Genomic DNA, 16,856 nt, shown 5'->3' with positions numbered 1-16,856 from the left:
GACACACAGCCATGTAGTATGTGAAGGACTCCTCTCTAGAAGCAACGAAACAGTACTTGTACTCTACATGAAGACAGAATACACACTGGTGGCCATATCACACAAGACATCGTGTGTGCTAAGAAACTTGACTTCAGTGCCTAGAGAAAGGGGAGTCAAAATGAGGCTGGAACTTTGTTCTTTCAAAAGTACACAAAAAAGGAATGAGTAAGTGTGAATGTAAAAATGAGTCAAGCTAAGAATGAACTTGGTGATGGTCTGTAGAAAGAAGAGGGTGGAGGTAGGAATTTGAAAGAGAAAACCCAACAGATTAAGTCAAGGCCTATGTGCTAACAGGGAAAGAAGACATGTGGATGGGACCTGAGAGACAAGGGCATAGTTTATACCTTCCTCCTGTCAAGGAAGCTGAGGTGCAGGTGCAGGAGTGGAGGTTAGGGTATGCTGACTTCAAGTTGTCTGTTGACTCTCCAAGTGGAATATCCCCAAACACCTAAACAGACACATGAGCGTGTATGCTGAAACTCTAACCTCCAGGTATGCACAGGTTAGGTGAGCTGAAGCCAAGAGACTAGATGAATTTGCCCACAAATATGCAGTCTGTAAAATTTAAAGGCCAAGAATAACAGCTGGGCCAACAGGATCCTTCATGAACAGACTTCTCTGGTCCTCATTTTCTTCCTTGATTAAAAGAGAGGATGCACGGTTTTCTCTGTGGTTCATTCCATTCACCGAAAATGTCTCATTCAGTGCCTCTCCCCCCCCCCCCTTTTTTTATACGGGCTTTCACCTGCACAGCTCTTTTCTTTCCCTCCACCTTTGTTATTTTTGGAAAAAAAAGCAGTTTGAAGCTGAAGTTCCTCTGAAGTGGCCCCTTGATCCTTCTGTCATAAGGACACTCACATAAAGAGTCCAGCGGGGAGACTTTACAGCAGAAGAAAAGGCGAACGCCAACCAGGGCAGGTCTCTATGCCAGGACGTGGCCTTTCCCAAGTCTTCAAAGGAGCCACAATAGCAAGGACCCCCCTCCCACTTCTTAGTTGTTCAGAGGAAATGTTTTTAATACAGGCCAGAAAAATAACACCCAGGCTTTGCATTAAATACTCCTGGCTTCCTTTCAATCCAGGAGGGACGGCTACTGTTGCAGATTGTGCCGCAGGTACTGGCATCTCATTACGTGCTAGTAGACTTAGGAGTTATTAAGACTATGACATTTTCATTGGCCAGATCCCTATTTATCATTTTGCCTGCGCACCACTTATCGGTGCATATTTCCTAGTTTCCTACATCCCTCCTCCAATCAGCCACATGTGGATAGTCTCTGTAGAAAACACATCTAAATTCTTATTAAACCCAAGATAAAGGAAGAGGAAATTCAATTGCTTTTGTATACTGCCCGTTTCTCATTAGCCCTGACTCCTTAAGCCCTTGGGTTATGGGCCAGTGCTTATTTTCATGGCAGCGTTACTAGATTTTATTACATTTGTACCGAGAGGCAAGATAGTCTCATTTTATATCTGAAGAAATAGGTTTAGTGACCTGCTGACAGCAGCGAGCCATGGATCAGTATATTTTCCTTATTATGTGAGTCTAGGGCCATATGTTTCTGGTTGTCTAGGCAGACTATAAAATGTATTGCTCATCACACACAAATTCAACACCAGCAAGCTGTTGTCCTCTTTCTAAAACTCCCCAATATTAGGACTTGACAGTTCTCAGGATTTAAAAAAAAATTGAAAGGGGAGAACATATAAGCCTCAAAGCATCATTCTTTTCTCTGTCATGTGATTTTTGGGAGGAAAATGCCTCGTCGAATCTTTCACAATGAAAGAGTCGAATTTTAGTATCAGAAGTTAAGGATTGCAAGTGTGGAGTGGAAATTGGAAGGAACTATATGGCAACTAGAGTCTTCTGTGTGCCAAACAGAGACAAGCCAATAGGATTTTAATCTTGGGAATAAGTACCTTCCCACCTTTATGGATCAATCAAGCAACAGAAGGATGGATCCCTTCCCTTCTTTGTTCCATGAAAGACAGTGGTATTCAACAAACCACCCCAAATCCTATATTATCAGCCCAGCTCCTCATGTGGACAACTATTCTAGTGAGGAACACCTGGGCTAAGGAACCAAAACTATGGTTTAAATAAAGAATCGCAAGCAAGTGCTACCACCACATGGACCAAAGCCCTTTCGCCTCTCCTAACAAACATAGCAGGATCTGAGGACAGCTACTGTATGCTCCCCTCCAAATTGGTTTTTCCTATACTCTTACACTAACTCATTCAGACAGTCTTCTTTTATTCTTTTTTCAAAATTAATTTTCCCTTGCATCATTTAAACCCATACCTTTGGTATTGCCTTCTGTGTAGATTAGAAAGTGTCAAGTTTGGAGAATCCCTTGAATACATGCCCTGCTCCCTCTGGAGCACCACAACATTGCCACTGATTCTAAACACAACGCTTTTTCAGCTCCCAGTCTACGAAGGTTACCTTCTCTTGGTTGGCACACCTTAGGAAATACTACCAGGCTACGAGTGCTTGCGGATGGTCCAGCCCCAACGTGAGTGAAAAAAAGGCAAACAGTCAAAGGCAAGAGAGCTGTCTAGACATGCTCCCCTACAATCCTGGTCCCTACATCCTGCACCAATAGAAGATTGTTAAATGAGCACCAAGAGTCTATAGAACTCCTCAGTTGTGGAGATGCCTCGTGGTGAGCCCTACTGTCTCCCTTCCCCAGATATTCAGTTTTCACATTCTATTCCCAAGTACTGTCTTAGTAAATCTAAACTATTATCTCAACCCAATTCTACCTATAGAAAAGATGAGCTCTGTTAGTATCTGGGCTCCACATGGTTTAAGACTCTTCATGTTTTCACTTCTCCTTTTGAATCCTGTCTGTGTCAGAGGGAGGTAGCTCTGCTTGTGCCCATGGTTAGCTCAAACACTGTATCCTTGATACTCTGCTTGCCACCTCCACAGGATGTGTATTGTTAGGTCTCTTTTATTCCAGGCCTCTCCACTGTTTCCTCCACCTTGGTCTAAAATAATGCTAAACGTTATCCTCAATTCCATCTTCTCCAAAAATTACATCTGACCTCAATTTTTGCTTCTCTTATGACTTCCCCTCTCTTCCCATTTTATTAATTGTACCTTGTGCAAAACTAGAGCCTGTGAATTCAGTTTCTGAATTAATCCTTGCGTTCAATTCTACAATTCTAAGCCCACTGGCCTTTGCTTCTGCCCCAGATAATATAGGATGTGGGCAGAAGAGCCCTTGTGTAAGATAATGTGAATGCCTAAGTGGATTTTCAGCTTCTTGAAAATGTGTCTTAAACACAACAAATGAATGTGGAATGAACAGAGGGTTGAATGCAAGGTCGGATGATGAAGAAATAACTGAATGTCAACACAGGAAGTGACATTTATTCAATGACTGGTGGGAGTTTCTGCCAAACACTGTGGCAGAGGTTATAAATATTGGTCTTATTTGAGTATAGATGACCTTAGTTCTTAAGGCATGACTATTCCTAACTATCTAAATGATATTCAACAAGTTGTTTATTATTTCTGGATCTTTATCTCTTATTCATAAAAAGCTTTATTCAAAATAAAGATTTTTTTTGTGCCTCTTGACATCTTAGAGGTAGTAAGGAAGTGTTTTTGGTTATGTATGTTGGAGTAGACCTTAGAAATGCAATACCATGTGGACTCTTTAAAACCTGACAGGGACCCTGTGTTCTGCTTCTCTTCTGGTTTAACATACATTTATTGGACTTTATTTCTCTCTCCTTTTATTTAGATACAGAAGACTGGAAGCATATGGTCTTGTGACAGGATCAGTTCCTAACTCATGCAGTGTGAGTCTGAATCCCACTTTGTCACTTACTAACCACATGATCCTCACACTGATCACTTAAGTGACTGAGCTTCACATTCCTCACCTTCAGAGTGCAGAGAAAGCAGCAAGACGTATTCCTGCCTCCCAGGAAAGCTGTGAGAATTGGCTGTCACACGGTGTTGGGCATAGCAGAGGCCTGAAAGAACATGCGATTCCCTGGCTTTCTCCTCTTTCTTCAATAGTAAGGTCAGAATCTTCATGAGGCTCTTACTTCATCAATGTCCCTTCTTGCTCAAATTCACTGGGTTAGCCAGTGATGGAGTAAATTTCAGAGAGGAGGTAGATTTATTATTTATGTGGTTTCGATTTCCTTTAATGTACTCTATTGTTTTGAGACAGGGACAGAATCTATCTCTCTCCCTGTCCCTCACCCTCTTTTTCTACCTCCCCCCCTCTTTCTCCCTCTCCCTCTTCCTCTCTAGTTCCAGCTTCAGCTCCTGCTCCCTCTCCCTCTCCTGCTCCCTTTGACTTTCCCTCTCTTTTGTAGGTTGACATGTGATCCTCCTGCCTTGGCCTACCAAGTAGAACTGCAGGTATATACCTCCACTCTTCACAAATACGGTTCTTATCCAAGCCACTCACAGTGGTATTTGATGATCTCTCTCTCTCTCTCTCTCTCTCTCTCTCTCTCTCTCTCTCTCTCTCCTATCATCTATGATTTTTAGTTCTTCTATGTCTATATTTATATCTATCTATATTTTTATCTATACCTATATTATCTATTTCACCATCTCTATCTATATAGATAGATAAAGAAAGTCCATTTTTGGCATTTTGTGGCTCTCCAGAATGAAAATCTTAATTAAATAATTTGATATTATGCAAGATTTCTTAATATTCCTGGACCGTCAGATGTCCTGATCTTTCACAATAATAAGAACTCTCTTGCTTCTCTCTCTTTCTCTCTCTCTCTCTCTCTCTCTCTCTCTCTCTCTCTCTCTCTCTCTCTCTCTCTCTTTCTCCCTCCTCCCCCTCTTCCTCTTTCTTTCTCCTTTTTTGGCACTATCCCTGTAGCTTTGGATCCATCAAATCAAATCCCATCTCTAATTTTTATCTTTCTTATTTTATCAATTAGACTTAATAGTAAACCAAAGTTTTAAAGGGGGGACAGCAATAACACTAATAATCAACAAGCAAATTAATCCAACAATAATACTAATAATTAAACTCTAAACAAACACACATATAGTATGGAAATGAATTATTCTAAGAATATTCTTAAGGTTGAATGAGCAAATGTTGGAATTCATTTTGATTCACAGAACAGACTGATAAGTGATTCTGTGGGCATAGAGTGGAATAGTATATGCTATTTGCCATCATAATTTCAAAGAATAATTAATGACATGGCAAAGCACACACAATGCAGAGCTAAGTCATCTTTTTGTATCCAGACAGGGTCTCACTGTATCTTACATGCTGGCCTGAATACTGGAGTTAGACGAATAGACCACTCAGCTGACAAAATCAAAACCATTTTTAAACCTTTAAATATGCAAAATATGAGTTCAGTTTACTATGGACAATAAAACCACGTGGATAGAGAAGGACAGACTACATAGCTGATGCTGCACGCCATTAAAAAGTGGAATTCTGAATGATTTTGTTTTCTTTTAAAATTTTTATTGAGATATTTTATGTTGTTTTAGAAGGACAAATGTTTTAATAAAAATCATACAAGCATTACTTAGAGAATACAGATTGTTAGCTGCCTTTATGATAACTAATATGCATGCTCCTTGTGTTCTACCTGTCAAGCTGCCAGAGCTATTACATAAATATAAGATGGTATAGTTGAAAGGAACTAAAGAAAATGCATCTACCCTCAACTTTTTAAAAAAAATTTTTTACGGGAAAAAAAATCTTCAAAAGAAACCTTAGAGATGCTTACTATGTTGATTAAGAGAAGATAATAGTTATGTTGATTCCAACAGGGATATTGGTACCTAAGTCCCATAATTCTCCACCCTCTCCTATTTCTTATGGCAAGTGAAGGAAATTAGTGAATCCTTTGGCCCCTGGAGAACATACTTGTGTAACCCTTATTCCTCCTTATCAATTTCACTGGATTTTTACCTGAGAGACACATTGGGAATGTCTGTAAAGGAATTTCCAGAGAGGTTTAACTTAACTTGGAAGACTCACCCTAAGTGTTGGTGGCACCATCTCATAAGGCTGTAGTCCAGAGTAAACAAGCAGAGAAAGGAGAGAGGGTCTGGGAAGCACTAGCACTCACCTTTCTCTGTTCCTTAACTGTGATGCTGTGTGATCAGCCCCTCCCACTACCCTCTCTCCATCATGAGCCTCCAACCCAACATAAACCCTTCCTCCATAAATTGCTTCTTATTACATATTTGGCCAGAGTGGTGAAAATATGATGCATAATTTTGACTAATATAATATGTAAAGACCTTTACTTAGTCTAGTACCATTGTTCATGAAGAACTCAGGATGGAGAAGTGATTTACATAGACATTATCCTCCCTGTGCTACCACACTGAAACAAAAATCCTCCATTCTCACACTCCCTAGCCAGTTGCTCAGCAGACACAACTACAGGAGGAACTCATCTTTCAGCAGCGCTCTTGGGACCTGAAGCCAGTGTCCGTACCTGAGATGCTGACTATGAATAGCTAGCTAGCCTCAGCAATGCACTCTGCAAGCCATATGTTGAATTCTGCCCATTCAGCAACACTCAGGACATTATTTATTATTCAGAGGTGACCACAGCCTCTTTTACAACCTTCAGACTTTGTGAATCTCCTCTAATCCCTACCTCTGCCCTCAGGCTGCCTAGGTATACAAGAAATACTAGTAAATCCTTCCCTCTTGTTGCACTGAATCAATGTCCCTGTAGTCTTGCAAGTCCTCAACCATGCTTCACACTGAGCCAACTTTTGGATTGAAGCATAAAACTCAAACTCTTGCTGAAAGCATTCGGGAAGCCTAAGGTGTTTATGGGAACTGGGGAGTGTTAATCCCCACTTGTGAGGCCAGCTCCTACTCTGGTAATTACTTTTCCCTTAAAAAAAAAGTCTCTGCTGGCTGCTGTTAGAAGCAGCCATCATTTTCACCTCACAGACTACCAGCCCAGTGTCTCTGAGGGTGCTTCCTTCAGGTGATAGCTACATTTCAGCACCAGCAGAGTGGGACTCTGGGTCCTGTGGTTTGGAGAGTGTTTGGCAAGAGTTCTGGATTAATGAAGTTGTGTGCCTGTAAGGTATTATTATCACCTAATCTTTTCCCATCTTCTAGCCAGGGAAGAGCAATGAGAAATGGACCGCACGTGCCTCTGAGTTTCAGTTTAGTATACGCCTAACGGCTAAGATTGTGACAAGCCATCTGAACCTCTCGGATGTGACAGGATTGGATTGGAAATCTGCTTAAGCATCTGAAGAGAATAGAAGACGTTCTACTTGCCAGTCCATGTGGAGCTGTTGACCTGCTGCTTCTGCCACTGATAAGAAAAGCAAGGCCAACTTCTGCTGCCAGAGTCAAATAATATTCACCTCTAAATATCAAACATACTCCCATCCTGCCTGCTCTGTTTGACATAATTCAGGTTTGCCACAGGCTCACTACATAGCCATGATGACCTTGAACTTCTGACACTCCCAACTCCCACTGGGATTGTGAGCTATCATAACAACCTATATTGTGAGGTGTTGCGGTTTGAGCCCAGGGTCATGTTTGGCAAGCACTCTACCAACTAAGCCATATCTCTAGTGCCCAGGCAAGCTTTCTCTTGGTCTTGATCCCACAAAAGTGAAAACAGAGGCACTTCTCTTCATCTTCGGGAGCAGATCAATAAATCAAGAATACAGAGGGGCTTGAACACATCTGAATGTAGCCAGTATCCTTGTCAATGCCAGTAAGAAGGCAGGATATTAACAAGGGATAGATTTGTGGCTTTGTAATATCAGCCAGCAGAGAGAAACCACTTTAATTTTTTTGGAAAAAAAAAGCCTTATACTTTATTGACAAATGATTCTGTGAATAGCTATTTTATATACTTTGCCTAAAATTGTAACATGCTTATTGTAAGAAACCAAACAATTCAAAGGTGTTTATTTATTTATAGACAAGATCTGTTCATGTAGCTCAGGATGGCTCTAGACTCTGATCCCCAAATCATCATATGATAGTGTTCTAAGACAACAAATAAGATGACAACTCAACAATCATTGACATATATAGTAAAATCTTGGTAATCGTCTCTAGATATGTACTGTATCCACTTACACATTCTTTCATCTCTAAATGATCACTAACATTAATTGAATATATAGTATATCATATATAGTTACTATTTCATTGTCTCATCAATTATTAATTCATAAAATACCACTAAGGTATTGATATTCTCAGTATCATATTTAGGAAGCAAGTATCCTAAAAGGCAAGGTCTATGGGATATGATGATGTGCTCAGCTTCTGTTAGAGGAGTTGCAGCTAATGAATAACTGAGCTGTCAGAATTGCTTGGGATACTTAGTGTGATTAAATCCCCAAACTAGAAATATCATACAAAGATATGTTATATCCACCTTGGGTTAATTCCTTAGAACAGGTCATGAACGACATGCTAATAAATCCCATCTGTGTCTATCCTGGGCAGGAGACCATGGGCCACAGAGAGCCCAGCAGAAAGTCTCTCTGCATTGACTCACAGAACCTCCTTCTCTGAGGTCTTGATGCACAGATCCCTAGTATTTGTCATCCCTTCTCACAGCTTCGGGAAACCTTCAAATATTTGAGGTTAGCTCTCATGACTCCCAGAGAAATTTCTGAGCAGATGCAACCAATACATTCAATTGTTCTTTGTCCCTTTGCACATTTCGGAGCTCCTCAACAATTTATTTATCAATTTTTACTTTCTCGAGAGAGTGGGGTTGGGGGAGATAAACTAAATATTTATAAGCAGCAAAAGTGGGAAGCACATGGGTGAGTTGGTTCTCCTCTCATGAGGTAATACAGGAATAACAGGACTAGTGGACAAGAAGAAGGCTGTGCCCTGGAAAAGTGCCTCCAGATAGGAAAAAATATAGACCTTGAAAAAAACTAAATATAGGATGCATTTGAACTAGGTTCACCCAGTGATCTAGATGCTTCTCAACACAGTAACCAGAACTGACCCCAGAAGTCCAAGTATCACCCAACTCTCAAAAAAATTATTGTTAATTCCTTATTGGAATAACTATACATTCATTAATGCTGCAAAAATTCCATTAACCTTTTAGACTGTGATAGTCACTTGACTCACTCCAGGCTCCCTGGGAGCTAAAGCTGGGAACAATTTTTGTACAGTAGTTATTAGTTGTTTTTCTTGAATGCAGTTTGGGGAGTCTATGTTTATTCTGACTACATTTCATGCTGTCAGATTTAACCCATCTTGCCAATCTGTCAAGTCTCTTCTGCACGCTGACTGCCATCTTTGAATCCAATGCAAACATTGCCTGTGCCAGTTTCATGCCACCTATGGTTCTGATACATATGCTTTTTATTGACATATCACATGCTATAAATTGCCTCTTATAAGATGTATGTATAATCAACTGGATGATAAACAACACTGTGTAGCCATCACTTCTTTCTATTTTGAGAACAATGCTTTGGTTTCTCTATAGACAGTACAAATCTCTTACTTTCAGGCCACATTTTCCTCTTCTTTATCCCATTAACAGTCTAATTCCCCCTACCCATCCTCAGGCAACTATTATCCCACTTTCTGTCTGTATACATTTGCCTTTTATGTACATAGACAGGTCGCATAAATAAAATTACTGACATGTCACCTCTTGGTTTCCTTTTCTTGTAGTGTAATACTTTTAAAAAGTACAGCCATTATATAACATGTATTAGAACTTGGTTTTTGATAAAATAATGGCATACTCTATAAATAACCTTTGACTGTTGATGGATGCCTTAATTGTGCCCATTTCTTACATGAAGAATAATGCAGCTACATGTAAAATGAGCATTATATATAGCTCTGGATATAAACACATACATATACATATTATTTTCATGTGAACAAATGGTTTTAGTTCTTTAGTTCTGAAGTGAATGACTGATCATAGCAGACTTCTGTTTAAGTTTTTGAAAATGACAGTCTGCTCTCCAAGTCAGTTTTTCCTTTACCAATATGTGAGGGCTTTGATTTGGATCATTTCCACAGAAGCAGTGGTTGTGTTTCTTATTGAAGTGGCCCTGGTGACTGGGAGGTGGGGTTCAGGTTTTCATTGTCTCATGACTAACCCTGCAGTATCTTTCTCTGTGCTCATTGACTATTGGCCTATCTGCCACTGAGACATGGCTACCGAAATCTTTGCCCACATTTTAATTGAATTATTTGGTTTTGTGATTAAATCACAAGAATGCTTTGTTTATATCATCAGTCCTTGGTCAGATACAAGATTCACAAATATTGTCTACTATTCCATGGGTTTTATTTTACTTCCTGGTGAAGCACATGTCTCAAATGTTGAAATGTAAACTTGACTATATGATTCCTATTGCTTATGTTTTTTGTTGTTGTTCCAATTTTTACATTTTTTTTCATACTATATCCTGGTCATTCTATCTTCCTCTCAGTTCCCACTACTATTACGCTCAGAGAAGGAAAACTGGTTTTCTTCAGTGGAGTGACAATGGATCTGTCAACCACAACCCAGGGCAGGCTTCATGCCTGGGAAGAGTTGGTCAGCACAAAATGTGCCCCATGGTTTTTCTTTATTGCCTTTGTTTATATTTTTGATGGCATGGTCAGGATGCATTGCCAAATCCAAGATCATGAAAATCCTACCTACATTTTTCTTCTAATAGTTTTATAATTTTAGCTTCTACCTATAGGTATTTGATTCACTAAAGTTTATTTTTTATGCATAATGCAAAGCAAGGGTCTAACATAAGGTTTGCATGTGATAGACAGTTTTGTAGTTGTCCCAGAACCGGTTGTTGAAAAGACTATTCTTCCTCTACTGAATTGCGTTGGCACTTCTGTCAAAAATGAACTGTCTATAAATATAAGGATTTATTTCTAGACTTCTAATTCTATTCCATTTGTATATGTCTGTGCTCATGCTAATAGCACACTGTCATTATTGCTGCAGTTTTATAAATTGTGTTACAGAATCCAGTCATAGCAATTTTGAATAAAACAGGACTGAGTAAAGAGCCCTGTGTGACACAGGATCATGAAGCTCATGAAGACAGGGGTCACAATTTCTTTGGTTACTAGTACATTTTTAGTAAATAAGGTCTGACATACAGTTAAGCTCTGAATAAATATGTGTTCACTGACAGACTGGTTGCCTGAATAACGACAAATATAAGTAGAATCAAATTTCAATCCCATATAAATCTATTTGTGATGGTTTGTATTGCATGGGCCAGGGAGTAGCACTGTTAGGAGGTGTGGTCTTGTTAGAATAGGTGTGTCACTGTGGATGTGTGGGCTTTAATATCCTAGTCCTAGCTGCCTGGAAGTGAGTATTCTCCTAGCAGCCTTCAAATGAAGATGTAGAACTCTCAGATCCTGCTGTATCATGCTGGCCTGGATGCTGCAATGTTCGTGCCTTGATTATAATGGGCTGAACCTCTGAACCTGTAAGCCAGGCTCAATTAAATGTTGTCTTTATGAGAGTTGCCTTGGTCATGGTGTCTGCTCACGGAAGTAAAACCCTAAGACACTACTTATCTAGATCTGCTCTCTCTGCTTTCCTCTCTCATTGTATCTGCCTGGGACACTAGTATGGAAGACTTTGCCAAATGCCTTGATAAAGGCCCTCTCATTTGTTGTAATCCTAGGGGCCAAGAGACTTCATGTGACATCCATCACTGTAGAATTATCAAAAACAATGCCATTCCTGTCACAGGAAGAACTTCACCTGATGGTTTATTTCCACAAAACCTTTGTTACCAGCTTATATGAACTGTAAATTTCACAAGCAATTACACTGTTTTCATTTAGTAGACCAGGAGGAAAAGAAGCACTGTTTCAAAAGCTAGTGTCCTGATTGTTGCTGCCCTTTGCCAAAGAGGCAACCCAGAAAGCGATGATGGGGCAAAGGAAAACCTCTGTGCACACCCTTATGACAGGCATAACCAAGGGCCTTCTACTTCTGAAAAGAGCATGGAAGAGTTTCAAAATGGCATCAGATAGGAGTATTCATCTGAAGATGAAATACAGGCCAGAAAAGACAAGGAGATATTCAGTCTTTTTTCATAAACCCAGTATTTTCGTATTTGTATAAAACAAATGACATTTAAATTACTGGGGAGAGACATACACATTCACATACATGTACCTGTACACACACACACACACACACACACACACACACACACACACACACACACATGCACGTACCTGAAAATGGCATATTTCTACATTTAGTTGAAGTCTGGGGTTTCTCTTTGCAGAGTAGATCTACACACAAATACTGACACTGACATCGACACTCAAGCTAGCCTGTCTTATGGAAATGCCCTTGACTGAAATTACAAGCAACTCTTGTAACATAGATAATCATTTTGGCCTCAAGTACTAGCGCTGCTTTCATGTGTATAAATAATAGCCATCTCCATTATCATCCAAGATTGCTACACAGGTTATCCCATTTAATCTTTTCAGTTGAGGTGGATATTTTTCTTTACTGCAAAAATGAGACCATCAAAGCTCAGAGAAGCTAGAAAAAATTATCAATTCATAATCATTGGAGCCAGGACTTAGAACCAGATCTATTTGATACCAAGCTGTATGACTTTAATCACCGTGTCATGATGCCTCTTAGAAAGACATAATGCACGAACATGTACATAGGGCAATCTTAAAGAAAAAGAAGATGCTTGTGTAGCTGAAAGATTCCCAAATATAATCCAATTGCTCTTTCTCCAGCTGCTAGCCCTGGACTTGCCCAGGCCAAATTTACATATTCATGGACTGCCTGTCTGACCCTCTCACATTCTCAGTACTGCATATTTGGGGTTTGCTTGTTTTGTTTATGGTTTGTTTATTTGTTTGTTTGTTTGGCTTCATTCTTGTTGTTTGTTTGGTTGGTTGACTGGTTTTTACACAGGTCTTCTGATATAGCCAAAGAAAATCTGAGGTCACTCATGATCTTTCTGCCTCCTTCTCAGAGTGTGAACCATCATGCCTGGTGGATATATTTTTTTAAGTTGTAACAACAAGAAAACTCTACATAGCATGTACTCTACCCTCTTAACATCTTTTCTCATTGTAGAGTATTCTTAACTGTATCCACAATTGCTGTACAGATTTCTCTCTAGAATTTTTTCATGTTGCATGACAATGACTTAGCATTCACTGAACAAAAATTTCCATTTGCCTTCCCCATATCCTTGGCTAACTAGCATTCTAGCCTTGTCTAACTACTATTCTGCTTTTATCCCCTGTGACCTGACTCCTTTGGTGCGTTATGTAAGTAGACTGAGGGACTATTTGCCTTCTGTGATTGACTTGATTCTTTTATCAGTCTCCCCAAGTCTCCTAGATGTTATGACATGTGACTAAATATTACCTTGCAAGCATCTACTGCATCTTCTCTGTCCATTTGCCATTCAGCAAACACTTACTTGAATTTGCCATTACACAAAAAACAAGAGTCAGACAGTTTTTTCAGGGCACTATTTACATTTTTAAAATACATATTCAGAAATTAGTGTCAGCAATATGGCGCAGCAGGTAAAGGAGCTTGGATGTCCAGAACGCACATGGCAGAGGAAGAGAAGAGATCCCAGAAGTGGTCCTTTGACTTCCATATGTGCACACTCCCGATATAAGAAATTAGTAAATGTTAAAAAATAATAAATAAAAATCCAGAAATAGAATGGCTGGATCATATTTTCATGTGTGTATATGTATGTATGTGCGTGTGCCTGTTTCTCTAGCCATGTGTCTTAGTATGCACGCATGTGGAGGTCACAAATGAAGGTGTGGGTATCTTTCCACTTTGTATTAGTTTAAGTATATAGAGATATAACATTTAAGTATGTGCAGGAGTCTGTGGAGTCTGGAAATCAGTGTTGATTGTCTTTTAAAATTGTTCTTCACACTTATTTTTGAGACAGAGTACCTTACCTAATATTCATCAATTCTGATAGACTGGCCAGCCAGCTAGCCCCAGGACTTCCCTGTCTCTAACTTCCCATAACTAAAGTTCAAGGCCAGTTTGGATTACATGGGGAAATCCATTACACACACACACACACACACACACACACACACACACACACACACCTTTTACATATCATATATGAGTATCTCCTTAAATAATTTTACAGTAGCCCCTTGTGAAGTTAGTAGTTTACAAATAAGCATTCCAATTTCATAAACTTCACACTGTTGATTTTTTTTTTGATGTTCATGAGCAGTTTAATTGATGCTACAGATGTCATATCTAGGAACCTGTCTTAAGTATGGTGTCCTTGTGTGTCCCCTCCCACTTTGGGGTTTTATTTTCCAGTCCTTACTATTTAATCTTTACTTTACCTTCAGTTTGTTTTGTCTATGGGATAAGGATCTACTTATAAATAGATACTCATTTTTTCTAATGCCGTTTGTATATGCCAAAGTTGATGACTTTTTGGCATCTGTGTTGAAAAAAATTTGACCAGATAATATGAGTTTATATCTGGGCTTTCCATTCTATTCTATTGATCTATACTTCTATCTTCTTGTACCATACTGTTTTGGTTACTACAGCTTTGCTATATTTGAAGACAACATGGAGGATAAAACCTAGGAACATACAGCAAATGATTTATCATTGCTAAAATGACTACACTACCCCAAGTGGTAGACTCAATCTTTTTCAAAGTCTCAAAATAATTTTTTATTCTTTTGCAGAAATAAGGTGCAGAACAGGGGAAGATTATAGTACTGCTATGTCTTGAAGTTCGTATAGAATCACAAGGGATCATAAATAGTGAAAAAACAGCCTTATGGAAGAAGAACACAGCTCTAGGCTTTAATTCCTTGTTTTCTCTTGAAGGTCAGTCCACAACAAAAGCCTATCAGATTTTTATGAAACTCTCGTTGAGTGTAAGGTTTGAAAGAAAAATTGGAAACCATTTAAATAAGTGCATCCCAGAAACCTAAAGCCTATTTCAACACTTCAAGTCCACTACAGGACTTAAATGCTAGGACTAAAATGCTCATGGGTCCTAAGTTCATACACAAACACGCAACCATGATGATATCAAGGACTTGGAACTGGAGCCTTTAGTTAGAAGGGTAGGAACACAAGAATGAGGTTAGCACAGAACACGGGCTTTCTCCTTTTCCTGCAGTGACAATTTTGGAATTTTGGTTTCTTTAAAAAGCACAGAAATATTCCTTTTTATCCCAGGTGTGGGATATGGGACTGCTTCAGATTGTCTAGAACAGCGATGATTTGCTTCATGCTTTTGCAGGGGTGTGATTTTGCCAGCTGCAGATAGTTTCTGCAATTGTGTGATGCTTGGAATTCTAGGGACTTTTCAGAGGGTATATAAATGCTAGGGCCTGGAGAGATGAGGTCAATTTTAGCTGCTGATTGGTTGTTGGTGTCATGATTTGTTAAGTAGTTGTGTGCAAAGAAGAAACAATATATATATCCTGACAATAAAGCTCAAACTTACCCCAAGGAACTTGATGCCTCTAATCAGTAGAAAGTCACCCCCTTTCTTTCCATCTTTTCTCTTGTCCAATCTAGTTTTAGGGACTTGAAAGGGTGAAGAAGGGTGGAAGAAAGAAGAACCCACAAAATAGCAAAAGATACTTTCACCATGTGAGTGTACAGCAAGAAGTCTTAAATCAGCATAGTGTGAGCCATTGATGAGCCAGGAAATGGGCCCTCAGCAAACACCAAATCTACAGATGTGCTAATTCTGGAATTTCTAAATCTATGTTGTGTATAAGCCATCTAGGACATAGCATTTTGTTGCAGCATCCCAAATGGACTAAGGCAGAAAGCCAGTTCCCATCAACCAATCAAATCATCTCTTCAATTCGTTCCCCAACTTGATACAGCTCCCATGAGTTCTATTCAGGGTATATCATTTCATCCATTGTTACATCTGCTAAGAAGATGCTGTGCATTTTTAAGAATGGTCTCATACTTTTTTCTTCAAGTTCAAATGCCTTTTCTCTAAACTGGTTCAACCTGACAAGTCCAGCTCCTATACACACTCTGACCTAATTTAGATCCCAGTGTCCTTATCTAGCAGCTACATGTCTCTACACAACTCATTCAACGAACCCAAATATCAGTGTCATCATCTAACAGTACAGTTAAACTGTGACACAAAACAAAGTGCATCTTTGTCCTTTGTTCCTGGTTCCTGGCACAGAGATCCTAACGTACTTTTTCTGACTGATTAGGGGGTGTGAAAGAAACAAAAGTTGTTGTTTTTATTATTATTATTATTATTATTATTATTATTATACATAATTTTCTTCTTTCAAACATAACTTGGCTTTGCTAAGTAGTTATTCGTGGAACCGTCAGAAGCTTCGGAATGAGCAGGAGGAACTAAACAGGTGTTTGAAGGGTGGGAACTTTCAGTCCTTTTTCAACGGTCGTGTAAGATAAGAGATGGAGACAATAGGGTCAATCAGCGATGGGCCATGATTTAGTCATTCACATCTATGTAATAGAGCCTCCATGTGAATACCCAGGACAGAATTCAGAAACCAGGGTTGGTGAACACTGGCAGAGAGGAGCAATTGGAAAGGGCATAGAAGCTTTGCTTACCCTTCTCTATGTCCTACCTTGCACCTTGTCTCTTTGTCTTGTCCATTTTGTTGTATTGTATCCTTTATAATAAAATGAGACGTGTAAATGAAGCATTTTCTGAGTTTTATGAGAAATTCTGGCAAGTTATTGAACCTTCACAATGAGTTGTGGGAGATCCTTTACTCTAGACTCTAGAGATGGCCAGTCTTACGGTGGTAAGA

At 39.3% G+C, this 16,856-nt stretch overlaps 1 protein-coding gene and 1 long non-coding RNA gene across 5 annotated transcripts in view; one reads left to right on the top strand and one right to left on the bottom strand.

The window, feature by feature from the left end:
• Gm37679 overlaps positions 1 to 15,919 on the top strand; it is a 121,219-nt gene extending 105,300 nt beyond the window's left edge. Inside the window, exons 2-4 of the long non-coding RNA XR_003948083.1 lie at positions 3,798 to 3,855; positions 3,946 to 4,082; positions 7,152 to 15,919. This is a non-coding gene — a long non-coding RNA (predicted gene, 37679). The remainder of the gene's footprint in view (positions 1 to 3,797; positions 3,856 to 3,945; positions 4,083 to 7,151) is intronic.
• Astn1 (astrotactin 1) overlaps positions 1 to 16,856 on the bottom strand; it is a 329,685-nt gene that overhangs the window by 242,669 nt on the left and 70,160 nt on the right. The window lies entirely within an intron of this gene.

This window comes from Mus musculus, chromosome 1 (assembly GCF_000001635.26).
Source record: "Mus musculus strain C57BL/6J chromosome 1, GRCm38.p6 C57BL/6J".
NCBI classification, from domain to species: Eukaryota; Metazoa; Chordata; class Mammalia; order Rodentia; family Muridae; genus Mus; species Mus musculus.
The sequence above is the reverse complement of the archived record's forward strand: the minus strand, read 5'-3'. Positions and strand labels throughout refer to the sequence as shown.